Here is a 10,540-nt window from a genome sequence, read left to right as displayed (position 1 = left end):
TACGAAACATTGTCATTCATGAGATGCATGTTATAAACTTCGATGAACTGCAGGAGCTCTCGAAAACGCGTTTCTTCAATTTTGTTTTTAAGACCGAAATAGTTGACGTATCATATAGGGAAATGGGCTACTCAATCATTTGGATCTCTGGGAGCGAGTTATACCCACATTCTGTTTATCTTCTTATTCTTTGAAACTCTCAATCAATTTTTCGGGTGTTTTTCTAGATGTATCAGTGCAATGTGGTACTACACACTATTCCTAACTCATTTTCCGAAACGTAAAATCCAAAACATGATGTCACTGTGAATGAGAATAAGATGACATAATGCGGAATTTACGACAATCTGCAGAATACAATCAAAAACGCTACCGTTATTATGCGTGCATGGAAACATGCGGTCAGGGAAACTGTAAAAATTTCTATGCGTTTCAGCTGAGAATCATTTTCGTCCGACATTTCCGCTGGTAGTTTAGCAACACTTTGTCTTCGTGGCCCTGTGCGCGCTGCAGTGAGCATGCGCGGATCTGCGGCTGCTTGCTTTTGATTGGCTTGCGCGACGCGAAACGACAACACTGCTTTGGTTCTCTAGATCCGAACGGTATCGCTACCGAAATGCATACTGAATAACGCAGGGACTCTAATTCGAGTACTAGACCGTCGGTGCTCTTGAGTATTGTAACGATCGGCACAATGGCGGAAAGATACAGAATAGGCACCCAGGCGAGTTCCCCTTCTGGGTACGGCATCAGGGTAGCCTTGCCTGTGTGTGTAAGCGAGAGCGAACGTTGCCAGATTAGACTTCACCTATCTTCGTCATGTGGACCCAACAAAGCACATGATCACCTCTGGTTCGCATATCAGCTAATTTGGCCTACAGTCGTTACGTTTCTGACGTGTCAAGGCTGGTGGAAGTGGCCTACCTTCGAGGTACCCGTGACGTTATCTTTCAACAAGATAACACAAAACTGTCTGTTGACATTGCTGTCCTGACCTGACTCGGTAGGTCGGGTGCTGAACTTTTGCCCTGGCCACAATGTTCTGCAAGACTCTCACCGACAGAAAAAGATCTGGTCACGGGTTGTAAAGAGACTGGCAAGACAGCCCATACGACCTCTGGTGTACAGCTGAAGCGTGAGCTCAGACCGACTCGGTGCTCATTTGGGTTAGAGGCACTGTTGCTGCCAAATAACGCAGGTAGCTCTGTTACATTTCGCACCCTTTACACCACAAAAATGGTTCAAATGGCTCTGAGCACTATGGGACTTAACATCTGAGGTCACCAGTCCCCTAGAACTTAGAACTACTTAAAGCTAACTAACCTAAGGACATCACACATATCCATGTCCGAGGCAGCATTCGAACCTGCGACTGTAGCAGTCGCACGGTTCCAGACTGAAGCGCCTGGATTTGCTCGGCCACACCAGCCGGCCTTTACACCGAAAATCACCTGCAACTTAAATGGTGTAATTTTTTTTTTTTTTTTGCTAAACTGTATGGGCACAGTAAATAAAATATCATTATTTTCTATATTTAATGATGTTGCAGTACAGATGCACAACACAAATTGTCTCCGCAGCTCGTGGTCTAGCGACTTAGTGTTGCTGCCTCTGGATCACAGGGGCCGAGGTTCGATTCCCAGCCGGGTTGGGGATTTTCTCTACCAAGGGACTGGGTGTTGGCGTTGTCCTCATCCTTTCATGACCATTCGCGATAGAGGCCAGACTGGACTCTGTAAAGATTGGGAATAGGTACGAGCGCTGATGACTGCGCAGTTGAGCGCCCCACAAACCAAACATCATCATTGGAAGTTTTGAAAAGAAAAGACCCCTTTACTATTCCTCCACTTTCCGATCCTAGCTTTACGTTCAGTTGCTGGTACTGTGTATGTCTTTCAGGTAATTTATTGAAGTATAAAACAGCAAGACATGTGAAGCTCCTACATGTTTTCGCCAGTCTGGCATACATCTCTGGGGATAGACCTTCATCAGTTATGCTTACCTGGATATCCTTTAACGAAGGTAAGGCAACTGAAGATATATGTGTTGTTGGGATCTGTGCAGTCGTTCGAACTAATGTTAGCGCAACTCACGTGGGGCCAAGCGTCCAGTGCACTTGGTCCTTTTAGTTAGCGATTTTAAATCAAATATCGAGCCTACAGAATTTCCCTAGAGTGGTAGGAATGCGAAGATGCATGTAGTGTAACGTACGATATCCTGGCCACATCTGTAGCCTATCGTGTCTGCCAGGTCCAGTTTCCACTTACAGCGGGAAGAGGTTTTTCATTCGGTCTGAAGACGATAGGCCAGTCATCCCGTAATCCTCCTACACGGGTGGTGGTCGGCGCACACTGCGCAGATTTCTGGGCGAGTAATTTCCCCTGGAGGGTAGGTGTTTTCCAACAGCCGTTGGAGAGAATACTGTGGAACTTCACGGTCTGAAGCACAACCTTAGCGAAGAGTTGCAAGCCAGAGCAGGAAATGGCTGATGGAAACGCCTCTATTCTGATCACGATTCTTACTAGCTGGAAAGGCTGAATTTTGGGTGATTTTGTGGATCTGTTGGGAGCCCAGTGTCAGCCTGCGACCTCGGTAGGGTCGAGGTGGCGAATGATGCGACCTCTGGTCGCCACTGCACAAGTCGGTAGTCGGCGATCCTTCGTGGTCAGCGAGGGTACCCCCCCCCCCGCTCCCCAGTTCAGAGAGCCTACAAGGTGCTGGGAACTGCTTCCCACTCAGGCAGTTTCCTGCTTCTCTCTCTCTGTGAGTGTTGCGGAACACTGAGCATTAAAAGAGGCTCCGAGAGCGTAGCGTACGGCCAGCCATTAGCTGTCTGGAGATGGTCTTGGCTGAAAGCGACAGACCTAGTTCCTTTTGCAGGTTTCCTAGGTAATGGCTTTGAAGCAAGCAAAGAAAGCTCCCCGTTCTGGCCAGAGAAGCGCCATTCGGGACCTACCGGCCGCCGTGTCTACCACTGCCAATGGCGTCAGTTGAGTATGGTACAGTGGGACTTGGGCTCAGCACCCCACACCTCCCGACCATCGTCGGGCTTCCAGACCTTGGAGCCGCTGCTGTGCACTCGAGCATCTCCTCAGTCGGCATCACGAGGTCAGTGCACCCCGTACCTGGCCTTCCACCGTGGAAACACTCCTAGCAGCACCGGGAACAGAACCCGGCTCCTCTGCATGGCAGCCATCTTCACTGACCACTCAGCTATGCAGGTGGACAGTGGCTTCCAGAAGCGACAAAAATCCGGTATTCTATATTTTATGTAATTATTGAACGAATTGGAGTGTAGCCGTGTCTGGAAGTGAAACATGGACGATAAGTAGTTTGGACACGAAGAGAATAGAAGCTTTCGAAATGTGGTGCTACAGAAGAATGCTGAAGATTAGATGGGTAGATCACATAACTAATGAGGAGGTATTGCATAGAATTGGGGAGAAGAGGAGTTTGTGGCACAACTTGAGTAGAAGATGGGATCGGTTGGTAGGACATGTTCTGAGGCATCAAGGGATCACCAATTTAGTATTGGAGGGCAGCGTGGAGGGTAAAAATCTTAGATGGAGACCAAGAGATGAATACACTAAGCAGATTCAGAAGGATGTAGGCTTCAGTAGGTACTGGGAGATGAAGGAGCTTGCACAAGATAAAGTAGCACGGAGAGCTGCATCAAACCAGTCTCAGGACTGAAGACCACAAGAACACGACAACAACACTGAACGCATTTAAAAATTTCAAATTTAATCATAATCTACTAATTAAGGAGTACAGTGTTACGTCACTTTAACTGTTTAACACAGTAAGTCGAGTATTAAATTTTATGTATGTAGCCTGAGTGAAAATTCACATCGAGGCTGGGAATCGAACCTGGGACTTCTGCTTACTAGGCAGGCGTGTTAGCCACTAATCAATCTCGGCACAGCTGTTCACACACCTGCACGGATTACCCTGACACGCCTCCCTCCTCGATCCGGATTCTCACTGCCGCCCCAGTCTAGTTTTTAAATTCCGCCTTACACAAGAACACAGCTGCCGAGGCTCTCCGTGTTCTGGACCAGCACCTCAGCAACGAACGTAAATGGAGGATCCAGCCTGAAACCCAGGTGCAGGTGCTTACACAAATGAAACGACACAATTTCAGAGACTTTACTGTGTGGGTGAACCACTAGCCGGCATGGTAGCTCAGCGTGTTCGGTCAGAGGGTTAGCAGCCCTCTGTAATAAAAAAACTGAGTTAATCGAACAACAACGAACTTAAACGGATGTCGTACGACGTCCGCCCCGAGCAGATGCAACGAACAAAAGCGAACAAAATGAGATTAAAAAAAAAAAAAGTGGCTAGCACACCTGCCTAGTAAGCAGGCGACCCGGGTTCGATTCCTGGCCTTGGTAAAAATTTTCACTCGCCGCTTCAGTCTATATACATAAAAATCATATACGTATGAGATCATTAAACTCCTTGAAGTTGTGTTAGAAACTGTGTATGTGTCTTAACACAGCACCACTCACGGCGCGCAAAGTACAAACACTGTTGTTCCAGTATTCGAGAATGAGAACACTTAGCGACGTTCGACAAATTTTACACATAATTTCAAACTTTTTCGAAAGTTTTTCTCGTTGACGCAACCCTCCCTCATTTCATAAAATAAAGAAAGGAAAAATGTTTATACCTACTATATTTTTGCTGCTCATGCAGTAAAAGCTCAGTCATAGGCATGCCTTTCAATTTATTACTTTCTCGCTACTAAAGGTATGCGCAACGCATTGTGCAGGTGGTATCCACATATTTGCACTGAATGTACCTATAAAATTATATCACTGTAGGACACGTAGTTCATGAGATATGACATCTTAAAGACTGAGGTGCGTTTTGTAGATGGGAGTCCGATTCTTTAAGGAATCGGGCTCTGACCTGCCACGAATAGATCCACCGTCACAAGTAACTAGGGCAACATAAGATATGTTCATCGCACGACGCCAAGTGTTATGCCCGGCGCTGCGTGCGAACCTGTTATCGGGAAACATCGCCCACACGCTCCGATCCATCCGTCACACTTTGGCAGGTCATATACGGAGTCTAGGTGAAGTTGGTGTAAGGATTCTTGACAAAACGGGGAGCTAGGAGAAGTCTTGGAACGACGTCTGAGATAGTCGTTGCGCCATAGTTTAACGAGGATGATCCCTATCATCTAAAACGCCATTGCCGTAGTGTGCTTTGCCTTCGTCTGCGTGAAATAACCGTACGTCTTTTCGTTTATTGGTAATTTTCTGCGAAAACTTTGCAGTATATTGGAGAAGTAGGGGAGAGCGTTGTAGCTTGGTATACTTTTCAGACTTTCACCTTCGCCTATAGCCAACAGAAGTTTACTATATTTTCTTATTTAATTTTTAAAGGATGGGATATCTTTATGTGCTGCAGTATTTTCTCAAATAACATATACACTGAAGAGCCAAAGAAACTGGTACATCTGCCTAATATCGTGTAGGGCGCCCGCGAGCACGCATAAGTGCCACAACACGACGTAGCATGGACTCGACGAATGTCTGAAGTAGTAGTGGAATCCTGCAGGGGTGTCCATAAATCCGTAAGACTACGAGGGAGTGGAGATCGCTTCTGAACAGCACGCTGCAAGATCCCACATATGCTCAAAGATGTTCATGTCTGTGGCGTTTGGGGGCCAGCGGAAGTGTTTAAACTCAGAGTGTTCCTGGACCCACTCTGTAGCAATTCTGGACGTGTGGGGTGTCGCATTGTCATGCTGGAATTGCATCCATCGGAATGCACAATGGTCATGAATGTATGCAAGTGCTCAGACAGGATGCTTACGCACGTCTCACCTGTCAGAGACGTATCAGGGGTCCCTTATCACACCAACTGCACACGTCCCACACCATTACACAGCCTCCACGAGCTTGAACAGTACCCTGCTGACATGGATTCATGAGGTTGCCTCCATACCCTTACGTCCATCCGTTCGATACAATTTGAAACGAGACTCGTCCGATCAGCCAACATGTTTCCAGTGATCAACAGTGGAATGTCGGTGTTGACGGGCTCAAGGGAGGCGTAAAGCTTTGTGTCGTGCTGTCATTAAGGATACACGGATAGGCCTTCGGCTCCTGAAGCTCATATCGATGATGTTTGTCTTAATGATACCACGCTAACACGTCTTGATGGCCCAGCATTGAAATGTGCAGCAATTTGCGGAAGGGTCGCATTTCTGTCACGCTGAACGATTCTCTTCTTTCGTCGTTGGTCCCGTTCTTGCTGGATCTTTTTCTGACCACAGCGATGTCGGAGATTCGATGTTTTACCGAATTCTTGATATTCACGGTACACTCGTGAAATGGTCCTACGGGAAAATCCCCACTTCCTCGATACCTCAGAGTTGCTGTGTCCCATCGCTCGTACGCCGACTCAACCACCACGTTCAAAGTCACTTAAATCTTGATAACCTTCCATTGCAGCAGCAGTAAACTGCGCAAGACACGTGTTATGTAAGCGTTGTTGACCGCAGCGCCATATTCTGCCTGTTTACATATCTGTATTTGAATACGCATGCCTATACTAGTTTCTTTGGCGCTTCAGTGTATAACATGTGGTCAGTTTAGTCACACTCCGTCCGTCGTGCACCATCTTGTGTGTTTGAACAGAAGGTCTCTTAACATTGTACATACGAGGGGGGTTTGAAAAGTCCGTGCAAAAATAAAAACTACTTACGTGTTTGGAGTAAACCTTTTTTATATTTCGACATAGTCTCCTTTTAGACTTATACACTTCGTCCAACGCTGTTCTGATTTGTTGATCCCTTACGAATAATAGGAATCGTCCAAGTCTGCAAATGGTTCAAATGGCTCTGAGCACTATGGGACTTAACATCTATGGTCATCAGTCCCCTAGAACTTAGAACTACTTAAACCTAACTAACCTAAGGACAGCACACAACACCCAGCCATCACAAGGCAGAGAATATCCCTGACCCCACCGGGAATCGAACCCGGGAACCCGGGCGTGGGAAGCGAGAACGCTACCGCACGACCACGAGATGCGGGCTCCAAGTCTGCAAAATAGCTATTAGTTGCTTCAATCACCTCCTCTTTTGAATAAAATCTTTGTCCCACCAGCCATTTCTTCAAATTGGGGAACAAATAGTAGTCCTAGGGATTCAAGTCTGGAGAATAGGGGGGATGTGAAACGAGTTGGAATCCTATTTCCATTAATTTTGCGACCACAACTGCTGATATGTGCTGCTGCATTGTCGTGATGGAAAAGGACTTTTTGCGATCCAATCGCCGATGTTTTTCTCGCAGATCGGTTTTCAAACGGTCCAATACCGATGAATAATATGCACCTGTAGTAGTTTTACCCTTTTCCAGATAGTCGATGAGGATTATCCTTTGCGAATCCCAAAAGACAGTCGCCATAACCTTTCCGGCCAAAGGAATGGTCTTCGCCTTTTTTGGTGCAGGTTCTCCCTTGGTAACCCATTGCTTAGATTGTTGTTTGGTCTCAGGAGTATAGTAATGTATCCATTTTTCATCGACAGTGACGAAACGACGCTTAAAGTCCTGCGGATTCTTCCTGAACAGCTGCAAACCATCCTTGCAACACTTCACATGATTCCATTTTTGGTCAAGCGTGAGCAATCGCGGAACCCATCTTGCGAATAGCTTTCTCATGTCCAAATGTGTATTCAAAATATTATGTACCCGTTCACTCGAGATGCCCACAGCACTAACAATCTCACGCATCTTAACTCTACTGTCATCCATTCCCAAATTAATGATGTGTCTGGAGTCGTAACCTCCACTGGGCGTCCAGAACGTTCAGCATCGCTTGTGACCATATGGCCACACCGAAAATTTTGAAACCACTTATAAACTGTTCCAATCGAAGGTGCAGAGTCACCATAATGTTTATCAAGTTTATCTTTAGACTCTTGAGGCGTTTTGCCTTTTATAAAGTAATGTTTAATCACCAAACGAAATTCTTTTTCGTCCATTTTTTGACAGTCACTCGACTTCCTGGATCCACACAAATGCCAAACACAAAGAAATAGACCAATATGGCTGAATCTTGGCGTGCGTTCTTTCCAAAAACGCTACTAACTAAACACGACGTCGATAACGCGCAAGTGGTGCCATCTCTCGGACTTTGCACGGACTTTTCAAACTCCCCTCGTATGATACAGTATAAATAGCCCTAAAAACATAACAGCTTTCTACACACCATAAAATTCTGCACCAGGAGAATGAACAGTACACACTGTCCGGCTACATTAATGTAACGTCAACGACCACTAACAAACGGAAGGTGGCAGCACTGGCAGTGGAAGGTTTATAAAAGCGTGTCGGGGGATGCGGGAAGCAGTGCAGTCGTTGTCGTAATGTGGAAATGGAGTGATCTGTCTGACGTCCAAAAGGGCAAGATCATTGTCTTTCAGGTCAAGCTGGAATCATTTCCGAAAGGGCTAAGTTTTTAAACTGTTCGTGTGCCGCTGTGGTTAAAGTGTACTGTGCATGGCAAAATGGCACTATCCAAAACTGGAGCTAAGGCCACCACATCAGTTCACACGAGCCACAAACGAAAGAGGTTGAATGACGGCTGAAGAGATGTGTACGGGCGAACAGACATGGAACTGTTCAATGGCTGACCAGCCAGATTAACAGAGAGGCTGGCGACAGTGTCTCCTAAACGACCACTGAGCGAACGTTCCTGCATGTCAGATGCCTGGTTCATGCACCCGTGTTGACTGCTACTCATCAGCCTCGAAGGCTGGAATCTGCACGCCAATACCGCAACCAGACGTCGACAGAGTAGTGGCAGGTGGCCTTTTGATATTAATTACATTTTATGTTCTATCGGGCAGATGGCCATTGTCGTGTACAGCATGAAACGTCTGAAGCAATCACCCTGCGACCAGGAGGGAGCATTATGGTCTGGGGAATGTTTTCGTGGCATTCCCTGGGTGATCTTGTCACTAGCGAAGGCACAATGAATCAACATAATTATACATCTATCCTTGGGGACCATTTCCAACACCACGTGCAGTTTGGTTTTGTCCTTTGCACAATGGCATCTATCAGCAAGACAATGCAACATGTCACAGCTCGCAGCATGCGTCTGTGGTTCGAAGAGCAGCAGGATGAGTCTAATGAATTCTCCTGGCCACCAGACTCTCCCGGTTTAAACCGAATCGAGAATCTGTGGGACCATCTATATTTGGCTGTTCGTGCCATGGATCGTCAACAGAGAAACGTAGCGCAGCTAGCACGGAACTGAGTCGCCGTGGCTCCATCCCTTCCAGAATCTTACTGGCATACTTTCTGCACGTCCGCACTGCGGAAGGTGGTTGCTCAGACGTTTGACAGGTGGTCACACTAATGTGGCTGTGTCGTGTCTTTCAGACAGTTTTAATAGATTATACAGCACTTAAATGTGTAGAAGAGCATTGGAGTCGCCGTGGCTCTATCCCTTCCAGAATCTTACTGACACACTTTCTGCACGTCCACACTGCGGAAGGTGGTTGTTCAGACGTTTGACAGGTGGTCACACTAATGTGGCTGGGTCGTGTCTTTCAGACAGTTTTAATAGATTATACAGCACTTAAATGTGTAGAAGAGCATTGGAGTCGCCGTGGCTCTATCCCTTCCAGAATCTTGCTGACACACTTTCTGCACGTCCACACTGCGGAAGGTGGTTGTTCAGACTCTTGACAGGTGGTCACACTAATGTGGCTGGGTCGTATCTTTCAGACAGTTTTAATAGATTATACAGCACTTAAATGTGTAGAACGAGAAATATTTACAAATGCTGCACAAGAAACAACCTCGTGTCTAACAACTACAAAAACTGTAGAAAGTGGCGTAACCTGTTTGTGGCAGCCCCTAGTGCGCATTACTTCATATGATTCTAAAATCAGTAAGCAAGCGGAAGCACCTGACAAAAACTAGCGTCTGTTCCTTGGTATACAGACCTCTAGGTCAGCAGTTGGCTAACTCATTAGTCAACAGAACCAGCTATATAGGCATGTACTAGTTGTTAACCTAATTAGGATACTCCTAAGCTGGCCTTTGCTAAAAATGTCTTCAGTCTCACTGAGACACGTTCACTGAGGTTGTTCCTTGCCAGCTCTCCCATCCACGCTCGTGTTGTATGGTTGTTTCGTCTGTCTCTCGTCGTTCATCCTCCCAGTATGTCTAGACCATCTCTACATAACTTTCCCAATATTTGGAGAATACTCAGTATTGTAGAACACTCAGTATAATGTCGTTTATTGAAACTGAACTACTCTTCTCCAGCAATCACTATATACACACAAAAACAAATAACTTGTAGACGACCATTCATCAAGAGCGTCAGTGAGGTCCGTCGGAGCTGGTCCTAGCTCGGCGAGGAACTGGCTGTACTGCTGCTGCGCTGACCTTATAAAACCGGCGGAGTACTCCAACTTTACCTGTATCTGTGAGGCGACCTCTGCAGAAAAAGGTCCACATTAGTCTCTAGCAAGTTCTGTTTGTTTTGAAGAATTGTTTTC

The sequence above is a fragment of the Schistocerca cancellata genome, chromosome 8, assembly GCF_023864275.1.
Source record: "Schistocerca cancellata isolate TAMUIC-IGC-003103 chromosome 8, iqSchCanc2.1, whole genome shotgun sequence".
NCBI lineage: Eukaryota > Metazoa > Arthropoda > Insecta > Orthoptera > Acrididae > Schistocerca > Schistocerca cancellata.
Note: the sequence above shows the minus strand (reverse complement) of the source record.